This window comes from Saccopteryx bilineata, chromosome 7 (assembly GCF_036850765.1).
Source record: "Saccopteryx bilineata isolate mSacBil1 chromosome 7, mSacBil1_pri_phased_curated, whole genome shotgun sequence".
Taxonomy (NCBI): domain Eukaryota; kingdom Metazoa; phylum Chordata; class Mammalia; order Chiroptera; family Emballonuridae; genus Saccopteryx; species Saccopteryx bilineata.
Window position 1 is genome coordinate 16,995,944 of NC_089496.1, and position 23,718 is coordinate 17,019,661.

The 23,718-nt window shown below is 42.0% G+C and overlaps 1 pseudogene; it reads left to right on the plus strand.

The window, feature by feature from the left end:
• Nucleotides 1–4,219: 4,219 nt before the first annotated feature.
• On the plus strand, nt 4,220–19,150 carry LOC136310768 (ubiquitin-ribosomal protein eS31 fusion protein-like; annotated as a pseudogene).
• Nucleotides 19,151–23,718: the final 4,568 nt, after the last annotated feature.

Here is a 23,718-nt window from a genome sequence, read left to right on the forward strand (position 1 = left end):
TATATCAAACTATAAAGCTTTTGCACAGCAAAAGACAATATGAACAAAATAAAAAGACAACCCACACAATGGGAGAACATATTCACCAATATGTCTGATAAGGGATTAATAACCAAAATTTCGGAGTGAAATAAGTAAATCAGAAAAAACCAAGAACTACATGATTCCATACATTGGTGGGACATAAAAACGAGACTAAGAGACATGGACAAGAGTGTGGTGGTTACTGGGGATGGGGGGGAGGGGGCACAAAGAAAACTAGATAGAGGGTGACGGAGGACAATCTGACTTTGGGTGATGGGTATGCAACATAATTGAATGACAAGATAACCTGGACATGTTTTCTTTGAATATATGTACCCTGATTTATTGATGTCACCCCATTAACATTAATAAAAATTTATTTATAAAAAAAAAACTTCTAAAACTCAACACCAGGAAGGTAAACAATCCAATTAAAAAATGAGAAAAAGAACTGAATACACTTCTCCAAAGAGGACATACAGATGACCAATAGGCATATGAAAAAATGTTCAATGTCACTAGTCATCAGAGAAATGCAAATTAAAACCACAATGAGATACCACCTCACACCAGTCAGAATGGTGCTCCTTAACAAAACAACACACAATAAGTGCTGTCAATGGTGTGGAGAAAAGGGAACCCTTCTGCACTGCTGGTGGAAATGCAGACTGGTACAGCCACTGTGGAGAATAGTATGGTGTTTTCTCAAAAATCAAAAATGGAACTGCCTTTTGACCCAGCTATCCCACCTTTAGGAATATATCCTAAGAATAACAAATTACTGATTCAAAAGAAGATATGTACTTCCATGTTTATTGCAGCATTGTTTACAATAGCCAAGATCTGGAAACAGCCCAAGTGTCTGTCAGTGGACGAGTGGATTAAAAAGCTGTGGTATATACACAATGGAATACTACAAAGCCATGAAAAAGAAGGAAATCTTACCTTTTGCAATGGTGTGGATGGACCTGGAGATTATTATGCTAAGTGAAATAAGCCAGGCAGAGAAAAAGAAATATCTTATGATCTCACTTATATGTGGAATCTAATGAACAAAATGAACTGAGGAATGGAATAGAGGCAGAAGCAGGGTCACAGGGAGCAGAGGGACAGCTGTCAGACAGAAGGGGGAGGAGGGGATAGAATCAGAGAAGGTGAAGAAATTAGTGAAATTATAAATACATAATACATAGATACAGATAACAGGACAGCAAATCCAAGAGGGAAGGAGAGAGGGAGTTAGAGGGAGGGGGGCAAAGGGGATATAATAAGGGACATGGGGGAGGGTGTTATATTGAGTGGGATACTTGAATCCATGTTAACATAATAAATTAAAATTAATAAAAATTAAAGAAAAAGGAAGAAAGGAAATCTGGTGTGGACCTGGCTGGTTGGCTCAGCAGTAAAGTGTCTACCCAGCATGTGGAAGTCCTGGTTCGATTCCCAGTCAGGACACACAGGAGAGGTGACCATCTGCTACTCCACCCCTGCCCCTCCTCCTTCTCACTCTCTTCCCTTCCTGCAGCTATGGCTCAATTGATTTAAGCACATGGACCTTGGGTGCTGAGGATGGCTCTGTGGAGCCTTTGCCTCAGGTGCTGAAAATAGTTCAATTGTGAGTGGGCAGAGCACCAGCCCCAGATGGAGTTGCCAGGTGGACCTGGGAGTCTATTTATCTCTCCTCCTCTCACTTAAAAAAAAAAAAAAAAAAAAGAACCCTGGTTATTAGAGGCTCTGACATCCAGACATTTTAGGCCTCCATTATCCTGGCAGCAAAGGAAGAGAATGCATGGAGAATTCACATCTGCTCATCTGTGATTCAGCTTGGAGGTAACACATGTGATTCTGTTGAGCGGTAGGACAGAACAAACTACAGGGGTTGGGATCAATGGGGAAGTATATAGATATTTGGTGAGCAATAAATGTTTCCGCCATAGCAGCACTTTAATGCTAAGTGCATGCTACAACATGTAACAGCAGCTCCAAATCCCAGACCATGGAAAGATCATTTGAATTTAGATCTGCTGGGATGTCTCATCTAAGTGTCTACTAAGGTCTTCCTTATTGATTTCCTGAGTGTCTAACAGGCAGCTTCAGGTCAAAATTGCTCCCCCCCTTTTAAAAGATTTTATTTATTGATTTTAAAGAGAGAGAAGAGGGAGGGTGTGGGGAGCAAGAAGTATCAACTCATAGTTGCTTGACTTTAGTTGTTTTGTTGATTACTTGTCACATGTGCCTTGACCAGGCTAGCCCAGGGTTTCAATTCGGTGACCTCAGCATTCCAGGTCAACACTTTAAAACTGTGCCACAACAGGCCAGGCCAAAATTGGCCTGTTTAGTATGGATTCCACATAAGGGTTTTTACAACCCTTTTATTTACCTAAATTAGCCAGTTTAGAGAAATGAGCCTCTTCACATGGCCTCATATCTTGACATATCTTGGTGTTCCTGAAAGCATGGATCAACCAATTGTTGAAATCAAAGCTCAGTTTTTAAAAATCATGGAATTTTATGCTATTCATGTTTAATTTCACATCAATGACAACATAAAACTGGGGGATTGTTCTCTGGAGGATTGTTGACCAAAAGTGTTCAAAATACAATTCACACCTCCTCTTACAGATGACTCATGTCTGACTCTCATCCATTGTTTTTATATCAAGGGAGAATGCGGTATATTCCCATCATTGCAAAATATACTGCTCACAAAAATTAGAGGATATTTCAAAAATGAATATGAAGCTATAAAATATCCCCTAATTTTTGTGAGTTATGGATATATATATATATATATATATATCCCATAAATATACAGAATGAACTTGTAAACCCTTGCCAGGAGGTGAGAATGGGTCACTTCCAAAGTGATAGTTTATTCAGGACTTGAGTTTCTCTGCCTTCCCGCTTGCTCCTGGCTCAAACATTACTCCACACAAAGGCAGGAGAAAAGCAAGGGAAACACAGCTCAGTGAAGGCAGACAGACTTCTTAGGGCGGTTCTCAGTCATTTTGTTTTACTTGGCCTGCTTTGGAGCTGTCTGGGGACGTGTAAGTTTCTCCAACCATGTACCCCTTTCCAGACCTGATTTCCCCTTGGAATGACACATTATCCTCCCCTCAAATGTAGCAGTTGTGAATTCCTGCCTTGCTTCACAACTGCTACATTTGTGCAGTAGCAATTGCTTTGAGTTTACAGGCCACTTGAATAAACCAGTATAAGATTAACAAGGCCTTATTGTTCTGCAATCCATTTCTAAAACTTGCAATTATAATTTCTGGTGACACATTTTCTTGCCTAGCAAAGGAACAATTTTTCCACACCTTAGTTATATATAATATAAACCTCTTTTTAGCATTTTACTAAACAGGAGGAAATACTATCAGGTTTTTTCAGGGTTTTTTTTCTCTCACTTTCGCTCTTTTTGAAATCTCTACAATAATTCCACATCTTAAAAATGTCTTTGATTTGTGGTGTCCAAATTATTACTTTATGACTGCTGGATACACATACAAGTACACACACTTTAGAATTTTCTCCTTTATAATATTTATATATTTTATTTTAAAAATAAACTTCAGGAGCACAGAATAAAATCAGTTATTATTTCTGGGTTGTGCCACAACTCTCATTGGTCTGGAAATGCTATTTAAAGTTTTTGGGTTATTTTTAGATTTTATTTATTTATTTTTAGAGAGAGATAGAGAGAGAACAGGGGTAGGGGTGGGGAGGAGCAGGAAGCATCAATTCCCATATGTGCCTTGACCAGGCAAGCCCAGGGTTTTGAACCCATGATCTCAGTGTTCCAGGTCAACGTTTTATCCACTGTGCCACCACAGGCCAGGCCTGGAAATGCTATTTTAAACACGTTTTTATAACAGTGTAAGAAAAAATGTAAAGATACATTTATTCAATTTTTAAAAACATTTCTTTCTCATTTACTCCTTAATCATCTGCAAGTAAAATTCAATAACCAAGAAAAAAATCTACCAATACTTACCTCCTGGCCAAAATCATTTTTAATTGAATCAAGAAGGGACCTCTTTATAATGACAAAGTCTAAAGATAGAACTAATAAAAACCATGAGACCAAGACATTGTTTACCAGTTGAATAGGCCATTATGAAAGCTCTGACTCAGTGGACCTGCATGGTGCTCCTTCTTTTCAACCCACCATCTGTGTGAAACTGCCACCAAGATGCAGATTTTTGTGAAAACCCTTACAGAAGACCACCATTCTCATGTTGGACCATAGTATACAATAGAAAATGTAAAAGCCAAGATCCAGGATAAGGAAGGAATTTCTTCTGATCATCAAAGACTGATCTTTAAAAAAAAAAAAAAAGACTGATCTTTTCTGGCAAGAACTGAAAAATGGATGTACTTGACTATTCAAAAAGGGCCCACTCATCACCTTGTGTTGAGCCTTCATTGTGGTGTTAACAAAAGGAAGGAGTCTTATACCATTCCCAAGAAGAATAAGCGTAAGGGAAAAAAGGTTGAGCTGGCTCTCCTGAAATCCACAAAGTGGATGAGAATGGCAAAATTGGTCACCTTCATTGGGAGTCCCTGTCAGATGAATAGGTACTGGAGTTTTTATGACCAGCCACTTTGACAGACATTATTGTGGCAAATGGTGTCTGAGCTATTGCTTCAACAAACTGGAAGACAAGTACTGTAATTGTATGTATGTGTGTAAATAAAAGGACATGAACAAAAAAAAAAGCTTCTGATTCAGCAAATGTGAAGCCAATAAATTAGAGCTATAATGGAGTCTTTTCTTTTTTTCTTACTTTTTGTATTCAGTGAGAGGACGGGAAGCGGAGACAGATTCCTGCATGCACTCCAAAGAAGACTCAACCAGCAAAGCCCACTAGTGGTGATGCTCTGCCCATCTGGGGCATTGCTCTGTTGCTTAGCAACTGAACTCTTCTTAGAGCCTGAAGCAGAGCCTATGAAGCCATACTCAGTGCCTGGGGCCAATTCACTCCAATCCAGCCATGCTTGCAGGAGTGAGGGGAGTGGGAAAGAGAAGCAAAAGGGGTAGGGTGGAGAAGCAGATGGTTGTTTCTCCTGTGTGCCCTGATTGGGAATTGAACCCAGGGTATCCACACGATGGGCTGACACTCTACTGCTGAGCCAACCAGAAGACAGAAAGCTAAATTTAAGCCAAAATAACTAATGAGAACATTTTATATTCTAACAGGTAATAAAATTAATTCTATACACTACTGAATGAAAATGTAAGTTCTAATTATTTATGTAAAAGTTTAGGCCCACATAACTATCATTTCAAAAGCAAAAGCATAATAACACTATATATATAATATATTTCCTTTTCTTTCTTTCTTTCTTTTCTTTTTTTTTTTTTTTTGAGACAGGAGAGAAAGAGAAAGAGAGAAAGAGGGGGAGGAGGGAAGCATAACTCATAGTAGTTGCTTCCCATATTCTCATATGTGCCTTGACCAGGCAAGCTGAAGGTCTCAAACCAGTGACCTCAGCATTCCAGGTCAATGTTTTACTCACTGAGCCACCACAGGTCAAGCTATATTTTTAAAACAGGCTTTGATGGAATCCACAAAGGTATCATCTTTATTCATTTGTCCCCAAAACATCTTCTCAACATATCTTGTACCTAAGTTGAAGTTTTTGTGGTAGAGGGAGTTGGAAGACATTTTAGATATAGTTATGCTGTAATACTATAAGAAGTATGATAAATTATTTTTAGGAATTATTAGATGATGACCACGAATTCAGCTTAAAAACAAACAAACAAACAAAAAACAAATCTATGAGGATTTTTTTAGAGAGACACACACACAAGAAGGGAGGTGGAGGAGGAGAGAAAGCAGGAAGCACCAGCTCTTAGTTGTTTCACTTTAGTTGTTCATTGATTGCTTCTCATATGTGCCTTGACAGGGTTGTGGGGAGAGCTCAAGTGGAGCTAGTGAACCCTTACTCAAAGCAGCATCCTTTGGGCTCAAGACAATGACCTTGGCATCATGTCAATGATTCTATGCTCAAGCCTGAGGTCCCATGCTCAAGTCAGCAACCTCAAGGTTTTGAACCAGGAACCTCGGCATTTCAAATTGACACTGTATCCACTGTGCTACCACCAGTCAGGTGACACTAAAAGGATTTTAATCTATAAAGACATGAGCCATCTTCTCCCATTTTTCAAACTAGAGACTTTAAATTATTTCCTCTTATAAAAATATTTTTAAAACGGTTGTTGTTACTGTTAATAACTTTATTAGCAAGGAGATGAAATAGAGCTAATTCCTTTAGAGGACTAGTTTCAAATTTAGTCGTAGATAAAACCCTGTGGCATTCAACTGCAATGGACTTTATATAGAGATACTTGGCTCACAGCATGAACAAGAAAGCTCAAAAAACTCATCAAAGCGAGGGGCAGTCACGTGACTTGTAGACAGTGGTGGAATTCAGCCGGTTTGCACCAGTTTGACAGGACCAATACCTAATTTTTTGTTGAGTTTGGCACACTGGTTGTTAAAATGGCACTTGTAATTAAGGTTCTCTCTAAGGTGGGCATCTGGGAAGCCGCCCAATGTGGAAATCACAAATTTACATTCCTTACTCTTTTTTAATGTTCATCTGCTCAATAGCATATTCTAAGCACATATAGTCATGCTCAATCCATCCATAGGTGAAAAAAATTTGACAGAACTATGCTTGTAATATTTATTCATTTCATAAAATTCACTATACCTTTGATGACATACTACATTTTAATTCCCTCATGTTTGTTAGTTCAGTAAACAAACTTAGCATAAAGAGAAAAAGTGCCAAACAACCAGGGGGTGACAAGTTGTCATTGGAAATATCTTAACACTTGTTTTTTGTCAGATTTAGTTAATATTTTTTATTAATATTTTAACCCTTTGAGTAGTGAGTTTTTTGTTAACCCTTTGAGTGAGGACATACATGAATGTTTGCACTACTCAAAGGGCTAAAACTCTTATAATCTAGTTTCATGTACCTCTTTTATTGTTCTTATTTAAGTATTAAATGCATGAAATAATAGACTACCTTTCAGTATATTGTTCTTTTATACTTAAAATGGTCATTAGGGCAGAGAACCAATTGTTAAATTATTTGAATCCCACCAGTGCTTGTAGAGGAGCCATAGCTATTTTGAATTGTACTATAAAGAGATGTTAAAGTAAATTAAGGCCCTGGCTGATTAGCTCAGTCACTTAGAGCATTGTTGCATTGTCCCAAAATGACAAGGTTGGGGGTTCAATCCCGAGTCAGGGCACACACAGAAAGCAACCAATAAATGCATAACTAAGTGGAACAACAAATGAATGCTTCCCTTCCCCCTCCCCTCTTTTTCCCTTTCTCTCTCTGTATCTCTAAATTAAGCCCTGGCCAGATAGCTCAGTGGGCTGAAGCATCATCCCGAAGCATAGAGGTTACTGGTTTGATCCCTGGTCAGGGCACATATAGAAAAAGCTCAATTTTCCTTTCTCTGTTTCTCTCTCCCTGCTTCTATTTCTCAAATAAATAAGTAAGTAAATAAATAAAGTAAGACCAAAATTACAACAAAGCTATGGAACAACCATCATTCAGAACTGCCTGAAATTTGGCTGAATAGAAGTCCTACAGCTAGAGAATTGAAGAAGAAACCACATTGAGACAGGTAGGAGGGGTGGAGATACTGAATGGGCTGGTCCCACACGCGCATGTGGCAGATAAAAATTGGGAGGGACATCTCAGTTGCAGAGATTCCCTCCCTGAGGAGCAAGGAGTCCTGGTCCTATACCAAATCCCCACCCCATCCTAGGGTTCCAGTGCCAGGAAGAGAAGTCCCTGTAACTTGTGACTATAAAAACCAGCAGGGATTAAGGCTGAAGAAGTTGGAAGCTGCTGAAGTCCCAGGCAGATCCTCTTGAAAAGCTTACATGTGGACTATTCACTTCCTCTAAGCCAGGGGTTGGAACCCCATGGCTCGCGAGCCAGATGTGACTCTTTTGATAGCTGCATCTGGCTCGCAGACAAATCTTTAATTAAAAAAATAATAATGTTAAAAATATAAAACATTCTCATGTGCTACAATCCATTCATTTCCTACCACTCGTATTCATGGTTGCAGGTGGTTGGAGCCAATCACAGCTGTCCTCTGGAACAACACCCAATTTTTATTGGATAATGCTTAATGTACACGAGACGTTGTGAGGTCAGAAAGTAAACTTCCCTCCTTTTAATCAAGTAGTCAGCTAGCTAATTGCAGAAACCCTTTTCACGAAGAAGATGGCTAAAAGAAAAAAAAGATGAAGAGTATTGTACTTTTCAGCAGGAATGGACAGAGGAATTTGCCTTTGTGGAGAGAGCAGGTTCTGCAGTGTGTCTAATATGCAATGATAAAGTTGCATCAATAAAACGGTCAAATATAAAGCAGCACTTTGACACATGCCATACTACATTTGCATCGAAATATCCAGCGGGGGACAGCAGGAAGAAAGCATGTCAAGAGCTACTGTGCAGAGTGCAAGCTAGTCAGCAGGAACTCCGTGTTTGGACCCAACAAGGTGACTGGAATTCGGCTAGCTTTGCTGGTGCTTTAGCAATTGTGAAAAACGGAAAACCATTCACAGATGGGGAGTATGCCAAAACATTTATGCTTGATGTTGCCAATGAACTTTTTGACGACTTTTTGGATAAAGACAAGATAATCAAACGAATGAAAGACATGCCTCTGTCAGCAAGAACTGTTTATGATTGTACCATCGTGATAGCAAATGAAATTGAGGCAACACAAGTGAAGGACATAAATGCAGCACCATTCTTTTCTCTCGCTTTGGATGAGTCAACAGACATAAGCCATTTATCCCAGTTCAGCGTGATTGCAAGGTATGCTGTCGGTGATACACTACATGAGGAAAGTCTTGCTGTTTTGCCTATGAAAGAGACAACAAGAGGGGAGGATTTATTCAAGTCTTTCACTGAGTTCGCTAAAGAAAATAATCTACCAATGTATAAACTTATTTCGGTGTGTACTGATGGTGCTCCGTGCATGGTGGGGAAAAACAGAGGATTCATAGCACTTCTTCGTGAACATGAAAAGAGACCCATTTTATAAGTTTTCACTGCATCCTACATCAGGAGGCAATTTGTGCTCAGATGTGTGGTGAGCAGCTTGGTGAGGTGATGGTGCTGGTCATTTGGGTGGTCAACTTTATTATTGTCCGAGCTTTAAATGATCGCCAGTTTAAAACACTGCTGGGCCTGACCTGTGGTGGCGCAGTGGATCAAGTGTAGACCTGGAACGCTGAGGTCGCCGGTTCAAAATCCCGGGCTTGCCTGGTCAAGGCACATATGGGAGTTGATGCTTCCTGCTCCTTCCCCCTTCTCTCTCTCCTCTCTCTCTCTAAAAATGAATAAATTAAAAAAAAGATATGTAAGAAATGTATCCTAAAAAACAAAACAAAACAAAACAAAAAACACTGCTGGATGAAGTTGGGAATAATTATCCTGGTCTGCTTCTGCACAGCAATGTGAGTTGGTTGTCAAGATGGAAGGTGCTCAGCCATTTCGTGGCTTGACTGAACAAAATCTGGACTTTTCTTTTCTTTTCTTTTTTTTACAGAGACAGAAAGAGAGTCAGAGAGAGGGATAGATAGATAGGGACAGACAGGAATGGAGAGAGATGAGAAACATCAATCATCAGTTTTTTGTTGTGACACCTTAGTTGTTCATTGATTGCTTTCTCATATGTGCCTTGACCGTGGGCCTTCAGCAGACTGAGTAACCCCTTGCTCAAACCAGAGACCTTGGGTCCAAACTGGTGAGCTTTTGCTCAAACCAGATGAGCCCACGTTCAAGCTGGTGACCTCGGGGTCTCAAATCTGGGTCCTCTACATCCCAGTCTGATGCTCTATCCCCTGCGCCATCGCCTGGTCAGGCTGGACTTTTCTTGAAATGAAAAACGTCGGGCATCCTGAGTTAGCTAACACTGAGTGGCTCCTGAAGTTCTACTATCTCGTGGACATGACTAAACATCTGAACCAGCTCAATGTAAAAATGCAAGGCATTGGAAATACAGTTGTATCCCTTAAACAAGCAGTGTTTGCATTTGAAAACAAGCTGGAACTCTTCATTGCTGACTTTGAAACAGGTCATTTACTACACTTTGAAAAACTGGGAGAGTTTAAAGATGCATGCACAGCAAGTGACCCTGCTCAACAACTTGATCTCCAGCAGCTAGCGGGCTTCACACCTAATCTCCTGCAGTCATTCAAAGCGCGCTTTGGAGAATTTCATGAGAACACTTGTCTTTTTAAGTACATCACCCATCCACACGAGTGTGCAGTGGACAGTGCCAACCTGAGTTATATCCCTGGTGTCTCCATCAGAGATTTTGAGCTATAAGCTGCTGATCTGAAGGCCTCAGACATGTGGGTAAATAAGCTCAACTCACTGAATGAAGATTTGGAAATACTTGCACGACAGCAAGCAGAGTTGGCGAGCAAACACAAGTAGGGAGAAATGAAAAAACTTCAACCTGCGGACCAGCTGATTGTCAAAACTTGGAATGCCCTTCCTGTCACATACCACACACTGCAGCATGTGAGTATTGCTGTATTGACAATGTTTGGCTCTAAGTATACATATGAGCAGTCTTTCTCACATCTAAAGAACGTTAAGACCAACTTATGATCATGTCTAATGGATGAAAGTCTCAACGCCTGCATGAAGCTTAACCTCACCACGTATCAACCAGACTACAAAGCCATGAGCAAAACCATGCAGCACTAGAAGTCGCATTAATGGTAAGAAGTACTTTATTCATCATTGGTTAGCCACAGCATAACAACGTTATTAAAAATAATTCAGAGGGGCCCTGGCTGGTTGGCTCAGTGGTAGAGCATCAGCCTGGCATGCAGAAGTCCCGGGTTCGATTCCCAGCCAGGGCACACAGGAGAAGCACCCATCTGCTTCTCCACCCCTCCCCCTCTCCTTCCTCTCTGTCTCTCTCTTCCCCTCCCGCAGCCAAGGCTCCATTGGAGCAAAGATGGCCCAGGCGCTGGGGATGGCTCCTTGGCCTCTGCCCCAGGCGCTAGAGTGGCTCTAGTCGCAACAAAGCGAGGTCCCAGAAGGGCAGAGCATCGCCCCCTGGTGGGCAGAGTGTCGCCCCCTGGTGGGTGTGCCGGGTGGATCCCGGTCGGGCGCATGCGGGAGTCTGTCTGACTGTCTCTCCCCATTTCCAGCTTCAGAAAAATACAAAAAAAAAGAAAAAAAAGAAAACTAAAAATATGGAAGAAGCTATTTTATCTTGTTTTAAATTTGTTACCCCATTTTCTATTAGAAAAGGATGCAAAATAAGTAGATGGGTTGATACGACTTTTCTGAGAGGAAAATGATTGGACAATTTGTTCTACCTCTGAAAGATTTCCCTGGAATGCTATGGTCGCCAGTTTGAAACCCTGGGCTAGTCCGGTCAAGGCACATATGGGAGTTGATACTTTCTGCTCCTGCCCCCTTCTCTTTCTCTCTCTTGCTTCTCTAAAATGAATAAAGTCTTTTAAAAAAATAATAATAATTCAGAGGCCCTGGCCGGTTGGCTCAGTGGTAAAGCGTCGGCCTGGCATGCGGGAGTCCCGGGTTCGATTCCTGGCTGGGGCACACAGGAGAGGCGCCCTTCTGCTTCTCCACCCCTCCCCCTCTCCTTTCTCTCTGTCTCTCTCTTCCCCTCCCGCAGCCAAGGCTCCATTGGAGCAAAGTTGGCCCGGGCACTGAGGATGGCTCCATGTCCTCTGCCTCAGGCGCTAGAGTGGCTCTGGTTGCAGCAGAGCGACGCCCCAGATGGGCAGAGCATCGCCCCCTGGTGGGCATGCTGGGTGTATCCCAGTCAGGTGCATGCGGGAGTCCGTCTGACTGCCTCCCCGTTTCCAGCTTCAGAAAAATACAAAAAATAATAATAATAATTCAGAGACTTATTTTACTTTAAAAGTGTTGGTCTTACATAAAATGCACACATTTACTTGTATTTAGTGTTAAACATATTGTATGGCTCTCACAGAATTACATTTTAAAATATGTGGCGTTTATGGCTCTCTCAGCCAAAAAGGTTCCCAACCCTTACTCTAAGCTACAGTGCTTGGGCAGCAGCTTGAAAGCACAAATGGGAAGGAACTGAGTTGTCTAGCATCAAGACAAGAGCTGGAGGGGCAGCTTTTTTCCAGACAGAAGTGCTCTATAGAGGCCAGTGTTCCTTTGATAAGCTTTCCCCCCAGAGAGCTGGCAGGCAAGCACCATATCTGAGACTCCCTCAACCTGACTCACACTGTTTTCCCTGTCCTGGAGATTTCCTGAGGCCCTGTTGCACCAACTTTTGGACCCACCTAAGCTGTTTCCAGTGCCTTTTCCATATGACTGTCCTGTCTTGGCTCATGCTTAAGATTTTCCTTAAAATCTCCTGGTGTGGACCGTAAATGGCAAAAAACCATTGTTAGATTCGAGGCTTAGCAAAAGGCTAAGTTCTCCACCCTTCACCTCCATATTGGCTATGATGCTGAGTATTTGCACCCACTCTACTTGCTTCCCTGGGTTGCTGGAAGCAATATACATGCCCTTCCTCTGACTCTTTGTTTATTTTTGGATGTTGGTAGATTTCACTAATGCATTCTGTTTTATGCCTTGGGAGAGTTCCTGTCTTAGCCTTGGATGTGCAACTTTGTATCAGGGTCCTTGATTTGCATATGGCTATATAATAAAGCAAACTGGGGCTATGGGGCACTCAGATACTGCCAGGCATTTTGGAGAGTCCTCCCGGTTCCATCATTTTTGTTTTGATAGGTGTATTTTCTTAATTCTGCACTGTTATTTGGAGCCGCGCTGGTCCGTGGCAATCTCCCAAACAAGCAACATCTGATCTCAGCATGTCCTGTACCTTTCATTAAATGGCCCAGGCCTGGCACTAGCATCAACTGACCTTAATTCACAGTTTGGCCTCACCTGTGAACCTCCAAGATAAGCACAAGTAGCAGCCATCTGCAGAGCATTTTGTCGATCATGCTGGGTGGCTCTAGGAAGAACCCTGGCAGCAGCTGACCTTGGCCTGTATCTCTTGAATGGTTCCAGAGCCAGCACACCAAGTGGGAAACTTCAGACTACATCAAAGCATCACCACCCTAACACCTCCACAAGTCACTCAAGGGGCAGACTCACTGGGCACCAAAGCCCTACTAAAGTAAATTCTACCCTGTGGGTTGATACTATGCACAGCTGATCCTCCAAGGTGAACATAAGTTAGTGGTCATTGGTCACAGCCAGTCCTTGTAGCTAATCACCCTGGGGGGTAAATCCATCCCATGGACATTCCAACAGCAATCAAGGCTGAACTACAAGAGGAGGGTGTACACAGTTCACATGGTGGAGTGAAGGGACATGCCTCAAGTGCCCAGCTTGGGTGATCAGGGAGGCTGTGCCACTGGACTCTAAAGAACACTTATGACATTATACCATTTGACCAAGCCAGGGAGATTTAGCAGCTCTACCTAATACATAGAAACAAACACAAGGAGGCTGACAAAATAAGTAAACAAAGGAAAAAACAACAAAACTCGAAAAAGAGCTAAACAAAATGGAGACAAGGAATCTTGTCTAGATGCATAGTTCAAAATACTGGTTATAAGGATGCTCAATGAACTTAGTGAGAACTCAACAGCATTAATAAAGAACCAGTCAGAAATTAAGGATACACAACTGATATGAAGAATAATTTACAGGGAATCAATAGTAGAGTAGATAAAGCTGAGAATCAAACCAGTGATTTGGAAATAAGGAAGCAAAAAACACCTAATCAGAACAGCAAAAAGAAAAAGGAATTTTAAAAAATGAGGATAGCCTGACCAGGAGGTGGCGCAGTGGATAGAGCATCGGACTGGGATGCGGAAGGACCCAGGTTCGAGACCCAGAGGTCGCCAGCTTGAGTGCAGACTCATCCGGTTTGAGCAAAGCTCACCAGCTTGGACCCAAGGTCACTGGCTCAAGCAAGGGGTTACTCAGTCTGCTGAAGGCCCGCGGTCAAGGCACATATGAGAAAGCAATCAATGAACATCTAAGGTGTTGCAACGCGCAATGAAAAACTAATGATTGATGCTTCTCATCTCTCTCTGTTCCTGTCTGTCTGTCCCTGTCTATCCCTCAATCTGACTCACTCACTGTCTCTGTAAAAATAAATAAAAAAATGAGGATAATGAGCTTGACCTGTGGCACAGTGGATAAAGCAGTGACCTGGAATGGTGAGGTCACCAGTTCAAAACCCTGGGCTTGCCTTGTCAAGGCACATACAGGAGTTGATGCTTCCTGCTCCTCCCCCCTTCTATTTCTCTCTTCTCTTTCTAAAAATCAATAAATAAAATTAAAAAAAATTAAAAGTGAGGATAATGTAAGGATCTTTGTGCTGGGATAACTTCAAGCATACCAACATTTGCATCATGGGGGTGCCAGAAGGAGAAGAGAGAGAGCAAAAATTGAAAACCTATTCAAAAAAATGACAGAAAACACCCCTCACTTTGTGAAGGAAATAGACATACAAGTCCGGGAAGCACAAAGAGTTCCAAATAAGATGAAAATGCAGCTCTGGACAGTTGGCTTAGTGGTAGAGCATTAGCCCAGTGTGTGGATGCCTCAGGTTCAATTCCCAGCCAGGGCACACAGGAGAAGCAATCATCTGCTTCTCCAACCCTCTCTCTCCCCCTTTTTCTCTCTCTTCCTCTCCCACAGCCATGGATTAATCAGTTTGAGCTCATTGGCCACAGGCACTGAGGCTGGTTTCTTGGAGCCTACACCTCAGGTGCTAAAAATAGCTCAGTTGCGAGCATGGCCCCAGATGGGCAGGACATCCCAGCCAGAGGTTGCTGGGTGGATCCCAGTTGGGGCACATGTGGGAATCTGTCTCTCTATCTACCCTCCTCTCACTTGGAAAAGAAGAAAGAAAAAAAAGATGAACTCAAAGAGGCTCACGCCAAGACACATCACAATTAAAATGCAAAAGTTTAAAGTTGGAGAATCTTAAGAGCAGTAAGAGAGAAGCAGTTAACTAAAAGGGAACTCCTAGTAACATCAGACAAATGGTGGTGTGAGGGACACTCCGAATCTCACCCCTTGAAATTTCAACAAATTCAACAACACAGAGAAAGAAAACCTTAGAAGCACCCAAAATTTACACACACCAGATAAAGGTATGATTGGGTGAAAAAATGGCTGAATATATAAGACGGAGGTCAGGGCATTTTGCTTTCCTCACTGATCTGAGGTAGGGGCACTTTTGTTTGGACCTGGGTGAAGAGGAGAGACTGTGATAGTGGGGGGGTGCTGTGTTAGCGTGGGCGCCCAAACAAAAGAAAACACACTGGCTCTGCCTGAGATTGCGAATGTTGGGCGCACACATGGGTGGTGGGATCCACCTAAATTTACCAGCACAGGGTGCCCACATGGGTGGCACCAGCATTTTTATGTATTTCCAGCTCCACAATCACTGGTGCTGTGCTAGCATCTCCACCTAGCATCACCAGCACCAAGAGCAAGCAGGTATGCACACAGATTAAGTGCTTAGCCCAAGATTATCAATGCTAGGCACCTGCAGAAGCAGTGGCTTTGGGCATTCCCAGCTCCACAATCCCCAGCGCTGGGTGCGTGCAGGAACCAGAGTGCTTAGCACAAGATTATCAATGCTAGGCACCTGTGTGGTCACCAGCATCTTTGGGCATTCACAGCTCCACAATTTCCAGCGCTGGGCACGCACATGGGCCATACCCTTGGACTAAGACTGCCCGTGCTGTGTGCCTGAACAGCGGCTACACTGTGTGCATTGCTAGAGTCGTGGGAGCTAGACATACATGTGGCCTGTCACAGGCTACCAAGCAACACAAGCGGTAAAAGCCCATGGATATTAAAACCACGGTGCGCTGAGGCATGCTAAGATATGTCTGCTGGCCCATAGAATTTTGCCTGTGTATAACAAAAAGGCACTTGGTCCTTGGTCTGTGCCTTGCCCTGCCTGTTCTTGCTGGCAGCTCTGGTTTCCACTGCCTTGCCCAGAACTGTGCTTTGAGCAGCACTGGATGGGGGGACTAAGGGAATCTATGGCTGTGCATGGATTCCCTTGCTGCGAGGACAGTAGCTGAGGAAGACCCCACAGCTAAGTCTTGAAGCTGTTAGCTCCAGTGGGAGGAACGTGCGGAGAAGTGCCTAGAAAACTGAGACTGCCATTGCCAGAGCCATATAATTGCAAAGCCCTAACAAGCCCCACCTGCCAACAGGACTGAGACCCAGGCTATGTGATTGCCACAGAAACACATCAGCAGACCTCTGCCCAAGAGCCCCACAGAGGCAAAACTTGTAGTACAGTGCCACCTGCCAAGAAAAGGAAGAAGCTACCTCTCAAAACCAGAAAAAAATTACATTTTTTTAACGCTTTTTGTCATTTTTATTTCTTTTCCTTTTTTTCTTTTCTTTTCTTTTTTTTTTTTTTACTATTTTCCATTTGAACTACATTATCCATAGTTGTTAAATTTTTCATTCCTCTTTTTTGTGAGGGTTTCATTTCAGAAACCATTACTTCTACTTTTTTCTTTTTCTTTCTTTTTTTTCTATTTTGATTTTTGTCCTTTCTCTCTCTTTATTCTCCCTTCTCATTTCTTCTCCTTTATTTTTTTCTATTTTTTTCTCTCATCCAATTGCTGTTTATCATCAAATTATATTTTAGACTCATATTTTTCTTTGTGGCATTTTGCATGCTTCTGAATTCATTTTCTTCTCTCTTTTGTCATATTTCCTCAGTTCCTGCTCCTTGTTCTCTGTAGTTTTTGTTCCACTTATCATTATAGAATTGTCATTTTTTCACTGTATTTTTTCAAATTTTATTTTATTTTCTTAATTATCTCTTATTAGTGTTAGTAACAATACCACTCTCAAATGCCATTAAGGAAAAAGAAATTAAATATGGATACATAAGACAGAGATGTAGCTCACACAAATGATGAAAAGTCTCTAGAAAAAAATTTTAATTACTTGGAAACCTTGGAGTGAAATGACAGGGAATTTAAAATTGAAGTTCTAAAAATACTCAGTGACATACAAGAAAGCTCTAAAAGGCAATTTAGTGAGCTCAAAAACCAATTTAGGCCCTGGCTGGTTGGCTCAGTGGTAGAGCATCGGCCTGGCGTGCAGAAGTCCCGGGTTCAATTCCCAGCCAGGGCACACAGAAGAGGCACCCATCTGCTTCTCCACCCCTTCCCCTCTCCTTCCTCTCTGTCTCTCTCTTCCCCTCCCGCAGCCAAGGCTCCATTGGAGCAAAGATGGCCCGGGCGCTGGGGATGGCTCCTTGGCCTCTGCCCCAGGCACTAGAGTGGCTCTGATTGCAACAGAGCGATGCCCCGGAGGGGCAGAGCATCGCCCCCTGGTGGGCAGAGCATCGCCCCTGGTGGGCGTGCCAGGTGGATCCAGGTCGGGCGCATGCGGGAGTCTCTCTGACTGTCTCTCCCTGTGTCCAGCTTCAGAAAAATACAAAAAAGAAAAAAGAAAAAACAATTTAATGAATAAAAAGAATACTTCATCGAGGAAATTGAAACTATAAAAAGGAACCAAACAGAAATAAAAAACTCGATACATGAACTGAAAAATGAGGTGCCAAGCTTAGCTAATAGAACAGGCCAGATAGAAGAGAGAATTAGTTACATAAAGGACAGGCAACTAGAATTAGTACAGAGAGAAGAGGAGAGACAGCCACAAATTTAAAAAAATGAGAAAGCCCTACAGAAATTGTCTGACTCCATCAGAAAGAGCAATATAAGAGTAATGGGTATATGAGAAGGAGAAGAGAGATAAAATGGAACAGAGCACATATTCAAACAAATAATCGAGAATTTTTTAAGCCTTGTGGAAAGACTCAGAGCCTTAAATCCAAGAAGCAAACAGAACACCAAGTTACCCTAACCCAAACAGACCTACTCCAAGGCACATCATAATGAAATTATCACAAATCAATGACAAATTAAAAATTCTCAAGGCAGCCAGGGAAAGGAAGACTACAACATATAAAGGAAGGACCATTAGGTTATCATCAGATTTCTCAGCAGAAACTCTGCAAGCCAGAAGAGAGTAGACCCCAATATTTAAAGTACTGAAAGAGAGGAACTTCCAGCCAAGAATACTATATCCATCAAAGCTTTTCCTTCAAATATGAAGGGGAAATAAAAACATTCACAGATATAGAGAAGATGAGAGAATTTATCACCAGAAAACCTCCACTTCAGGAAATACCAAAGGGGGTTATCTGACCAGCTACAAAGAACAAAACAAAACAAAATCACAAGTAAAAGCTCCAACAAGATCACAATAAAAACAAGAACAATCTGTGACAACAAAAACAAAACAGGGAGAAGAAAAAAATTAGCAGTAACAAAAGAGGATGGAGTGCAGAAGCACTCATGAGATAATGGACTATAATAAATATATATATTCTTTTAATTACCTAATGGTAACCACCTCTGAAAATACCACTACTGAAACACATGGCTTAATAAGAAACAGAGGAAAGAAGTATAAAATACAACCAAACAAAAACAAATGACAGAAAAACAAAAGAGAAGAACCAAACAAGAAACACAGCTATCAGAAAACATTATAGGGGGAGACAGGAAAATGGCAATGGAGTAGGTGGACATTACAACTCCCACCTCCCAGAACCAAAGTGGATTACAACTTAACTTAGGAACAATCATTTAAAAAACCAACTTTGAACTAAACTAAGAGGAATCTATAACCAAGCAACACTGAAAGAACCACACTGAGCAGGTAGGAAAGGTGGGGATGCGGAAAGGGCTGCCCCATTCCCAGGAGCAAGAGGAAGCCCGGAGGGTCTCTCATGGTGGGGTGTGTTTCCCAGATTGTTGTGGACCCTAAGCCACAGGACCAGAACCCCAGCCTGGAGTACCAGAAACTAGAAGAGACCTACGAACAGTATTTAGCTAAAAGAAGAGCCACGATACTGTTTGCGGGGGAGACAGAACTCTCAGATCCAGGCTCTGTCTTAAAGGGACTGTGCAGAAAACCTCATTCACAGCCACTTACTCAGGGCTCCGGGAATGAGGAGTGCTGAGTGGAGTTGTGAGACAAGATTGTAATTTCAGAGGCACAGGAGGAGACTGTGGAAGACAGCCACTCTAACCCCTGTGCTGACTCACTCAAATCTAAAGTGGCCATTTTTTCTGGAAGAAGCAGCACCAGCAAAGGGAAGCAATTACCCCACCCACCAGAGGCTCTCCTACTCTAGTCAGTACAGAGTCGCTTAGAAGCAGGGGGCACCTCAGGGACATAGGTTTTGAGTGCTGAGGTCTGAGCCACACAGCCCTCCCAACCTGCTGAGTACTCTCCGAAGGGTGAGAGGGCCCAGCTGTGGCAGCATCTGTGGCACTTGGCCTGCACAGTGGATGGGGGCAGAGCCCAGTGAGGAAGCCCACATGGCAGCAGTGGGGAGGGGAGCATGGAGAGGACTCCCATGTGCCTGCAGTGGTGGAACCTTGCGGGGTGAGGTGTCCTTTGTGCTGGTGCAGGGTGGACCCTAACAGGGTGGGGCATCCCGTGCACCTGGGGGGACAGATCCAAGTGGCCCATGCAAAAACGGCAAGGGGCAGAGCCCAGAGAGGTTTCCCATGTGCCCACAAGAAGTGGAACATGGAGAGGCAGTCCCCACACCCACGAAGGGTGGAGCCCAGCAGCCTGTGCTGCAAAGGAGTGGAGTAGAGCCCTACAAGGCATCCCTCATGCCCATGAAGATGGAGCCCAGAGAGGGAGCTTGTGCACCCACAGGGGGTGGAGCCCAGGAGATGAGGAGTCTCCCAAATCTGCTTAACAGCCAGAAATGCGGCCCACAAGCTTGCGTTAGTGCCCAAGTGCCTGAGGAGGTGGAGGTAGAAGGGAGACAGTGGAAAGACCTCACTTCAGGAATAGAGAGGCCACACACACTGGCCAAGAGTGGATAAAAGCCAGCCTAGGAGTGCAGCTGATAGTTACAATGACATCAGGGCCCAGCAGAGGCAGACACAAATTCTGGATCACCTGTAGCTCCAAGAAGGTTCCTGATGGCCAGTCAAAAGTAGTGACCCTCACTGATTTGTGTCAGATTCTGGCCAGGGAGGTACACCCAGCAGCCAGATACAAAGAGCATCAGCTCAGGACCAAACAACCATAGTTAGAGTATATCTTAAGGAAAGGCTCCTCACACCCGATCCAATTAAGGCATTGAAAATGTCACAAACAGCAAAAAGAGTAGTAGCAGCAGACAAGTAGCCCACAGTGGATTACAAATAGCTGAAGCCATCCCAAGAAGATTTAGAAATAACACAACTGGAAGCTGGAGGCAGACAACATGAACCCTATACTCAGCTAGCTACACAAATAGAACACCCAAAGGAGCAGTCTATACAGAGACAAAATGGGAAGACAGAGAAATGCAACACAAATAAATCAACAAGATAAATCCCAAGAAAAAGAACTGAGTGAAATGGAAATAACTAAGATACTGGATGCAGAGTTTAGAATAATGATTGTTAAGATGCTCAAGGATCATAGTTGGACAAAATGAACACCTAAAGAAAGAGATAGCTGGCACCAAAAAGGACATTGAAATCATAAAAAAGAATCAGACAGAAATGACAAACACAATATCAGAAATGAAGACTACACTAGAAAAAATTAAGAGCAGGCTGGATGAAGCAGAAGACTGAATCAGCGATTAAGAGGACAAAATAAGTGAAAGCACAAAAGCAGAACAAAAAGAAAAGAAGATCAAAAAGTCTGAGGAAACTCTAAGAGATCTGTGACAACATAAAGAGAAACTACATCCACATAATAAGGGTTCCTGAAGGAGAAGAGAAAGAATGATAGAGAACCTGATTGAAAAAAATCATAGCTGAAAACTTCCCTAAATTGATGCAGGAAAAAGTCAGACAAGTTCAAGAAGCACAGAGAATGCTATTAAAAAGGAACCCCAAAACACCTACACCAAGACACATTATAATTGAAAGACCAAAGCTGAGAGGTAAAGAAAGAATACTAAAAGCTGCAAGAGAAAAGCAGTCAATCATCTACAAAGGAGCCCCCATGAGGATGTTCGACTTCTCAACAGAAACACTTGCGGCCAGAAAAGAATGGCAAAAAAATGTTCAAACTAATGCAGAACAAGAGCCTACAACCAAAACTTCTTTATCCAGTAAGGCTATAGTTTAAAATAGAAGGAGAAATAAAAAGCTTCCCAAACAACAACAAAAAATACCTCAAGGAATTTATTACAACCAAACCAATGCTGCAAGAAATGTTAAGGGATCTGTTGTAAACAGAACAAAGGGGAAACAAATCTAGTAAAAAAAGAATGTAGATTTAAAGAATAAAATGGCAATAAGTAATTACATATCAATAATAATCTTAAATGTAAGTGAATTAAATGCTCCAATCAAAAGACATAGAATAGCTGAATGGATAAGAAAACAGGACCCATACATATGCTGTCTTCAAGAGACCCACCTCAAAACAAAAAATACACATAGACTGAAAATAAAGGGATGGAAAAAAATATTATATGCAATTGGAAACAAAAAAGAAGCTGGGGTAGCAATACTTATATATGACAAAAATAAACTTTAAAACAAAAGCTATAGTAAGGGATAAAGAAGATCACTACATAATGATAAAAGGAGCAATCCAATAGAAAGAGATAACCATTATAAATATCTATGCATCTAATATAGGAGCACCTAAATATATAAAGCAGCCTGACCAGGCTGTGGCACAGTGGATGGAGCATTGGACTGGGATGCTGAGGACCCAGGTTAGAGACCCCGAGGTTGCCAGCTTGAGCGTGGGCTCATCTGGCTTGAGCAAAATAAAAAATGCTCACCAGCTTAGACCCAAGGTCGCTGGCTCAAGCAAGGGGTTATTCAGTCTGCTGAAGGCCCGTGGTCAAGGCACATATGAGAAAGCAATCAATGAACAACTAGTGTCGCAGCAAAAAACTGATAACTGATGCTTCTCATCTCTCTCCGTTCCTGTCTGTCTGTCCCTATCTATCCCTCTTGCTCTCTCTCTCTCTGTCCCTGTAAAAATAAATAAATAAATAAATATATAAAGTAGACTTTGATGGACATAAAGGGCAAGATCAACAGCAATACTATAATAATAGGAGATTTTAACACCCAATAACCTCACTGGATAGATCCTCAAAAAAGAAAATTAACAAAGAAACAGCAGACTTAAAGAACACACAAGATCAATTGGATTTAATAGATATCTTCAGAACATTTCACCCTAAGGCAGCAGAATATACATTCTTTTCAAGTGCTCATGGTACATTCTCTAGGATAAACCACATGTTAGGACAAAAATTGAGTCTCAATAAATTTAAGAAGATTGAAATCATATCAAGCATCTTCTCAGATGAAATGGTAAGAAACTAGAAAGCGGCCCTGGCCGGTTGGCTCAGCGGTAGAGCGTCGGCCTAGCGTGCGGAGGACCCGGGTTCGATTCCCGGCCAGGGCACATAGGAGAAGCGCCCATTTGCTTCTCCACCCCTCCGCCGCGCTTTCCTCTCTGTCTCTCTCTTCCCCTCCCGCAGCCAAGGCTCCATTGGAGCAAAGATGGCCCGGGCGCTGGGGATGGCTCTGTGGCCTCTGCCTCAGGTGCTAGAGTGGCTCTGGTCACAACATGGCGATGCCCAGGATGGGCAGAGCATAGCCCCCTGGTGGGCAGAGCCTCGCCCCTGGTGGGCGTGCCGGGTGGATCCCAGTCGGGCGCATGCGGGAGTCTGTCTGACTGTCTCTCCCTGTTTCCAGCTTCAGAAAAATGAAAATAAATAAATAAATAAATAAAAAAGAAACTAGAAATCAACTACAATAGAAAAATTGAAACACACTAAAACACTTGGAAACTAAATAGCATGTTATTAAATAACAAATGGGTTAACAATGAGATCAAGGAAGAAATAAAAAATTTCATTGAAACAAATGAAAATGAACATACAACAACTCAAAATCTATAAGACACAGGAAAAACAGTCCTGAGAGGGAAGTTCATAGCATTACAGGCATACCTTAAGAAGCTAGAAAAAGCTCAAATAAACAATTTAACCCTACATCTAAAAGAACTAGAAAAAGAACAGCAAGTAAAGCCCAGAGGAAGTAGAAGAATAAAACTATTAAAGATCAGAGGGGAAATAAATGACAGAGAAGCTAAAAAAACAATACAGAGGATCAATAAAACCAAGAACTGGTTGTTTGAAAAGGTAAACAAGATAGATGAACCTTTAAACAGAGTCACCAAGAAAAAACAAGAGAGAACTCAAATAAATTAAATTAAAAATGAGAGTGGAGAAACAACTGACACAGCAGAAATACAAAGGATTGTAAGAAAATACTATGAAGAACTTTATGTGAAAAAATTAAACAACCTAGGTGAAATGGACAAATTTCTTAAAACATATAATCTTTCAAAAATCAATCTGGTAACCTGATTGATTAATGTCACCCCATTAAAATTAATTTAAAAAAATCAATCTGGAAGAATCAGAAAACCTAAACTGATTACAACAAATGAGATCAAATAGTTATCAAAAAACTCCCAACAAACAAAAGCCCTGGGCCAGATGGCTTCACAGGCAAATTCTACCAAATATTC